This window comes from Microtus pennsylvanicus, chromosome 8 (genome assembly GCF_037038515.1).
Source record: "Microtus pennsylvanicus isolate mMicPen1 chromosome 8, mMicPen1.hap1, whole genome shotgun sequence".
Taxonomy (NCBI): domain Eukaryota; kingdom Metazoa; phylum Chordata; class Mammalia; order Rodentia; family Cricetidae; genus Microtus; species Microtus pennsylvanicus.
In genome coordinates, this window is record NC_134586.1 from 67935825 (window position 1) to 67937082 (window position 1258).

Genomic DNA, 1258 nt, shown 5'->3' on the forward strand with positions numbered 1-1258 from the left:
GGCCTCTCCATGAGCAGTCAGTGCTGTTAAATAGCTACACATATGTCCAGAAACAACCATAGAAAAATTAAAAGCAGATTGGTTGCTTTCTTCTCCTCAGGCTTTCTTATCACAGATATTTTTAAATGAGATAATTTGTTTCTAAACATGAATTTGAATAAGATTTCTCTCATCCAATGATTCAGATATAAAGAATCTCATGATACAGGGTGATGACTTGAATATATATCAGTCAAAAGTAGGCTGGGTATGAGATTCTGTTGCTGTCACAGTAAGGAACTTTGGATGTCAAACTGTGTCTGTCTCCATCATCTTTCTGTCATCAGAAAGTATATACTGCAGAAACATTGTAGGCTATTTATACTATATGTTGTAAATATTTAGACCATATTGGAGCAAGAAAAACCCAAGGAAAATTCAGGAGATGAACTGTGGCTTAAAAGCTTGTTAACTCTTTTGGCTTTAGAGAAGATCAGAAGGAAGCTTGGTCTCAAGTTTATTAATAAGTTTAGGGTTTGTGCATTATGATACAGATGGATGTTCACATCTCCATTATGAAGACCAGGTGTAACAATATTTGCAAGAGCCTGTAGTATAGCTCAGCTTGGAAAAGCATTTTCCTTCTTAACTGATGACTTGAGATCAATCTTCAAAACCACATGGTAGAAGAAGAAAACCGAATCTTGCAAGTTTTCCTCTGACCTTCAAATGCATGCAATGACATAGGCACCCATACATGCTTACACACATATACACACAATAAGTAAATTTCATAAAGGGTCAAAGCATTTGAATTAAGCACATCATTATTTCTGCATAATGCAAGGCTTATAATTATGAGTTTATAGGTAACGCTGGCTGCTTCTTCAAGTTTGGATATTTCTGTTAAGCAAATTGAGGAGCAGGAATGATGGCTCAGTGGTTAAGAGCATTTGCTGCTTTTGCAGAGGACATGAGTTCAATTTCCAGTACCCACATGACTGCTCACAACATTATGTAATTCCAGTTTCATGGGATTTGATGCTGTCTTCTAACTTCCACAACCACCAGGAATACACAGGTTTACATACATATATTCAGAAAAAAACATTCATATGCATAAAATAGATGGATAGATCAATAGATAGATAGATAGATAGATAGATAGATAGATAGATAGATAGACAGATAGACCTTTGTGAAAATTGAGACAATGTAAGAAAAGGCTGTAGAGCACTCCTGTAGAACTTGAAAATGCTCACTAGTGGAATGAATCAAG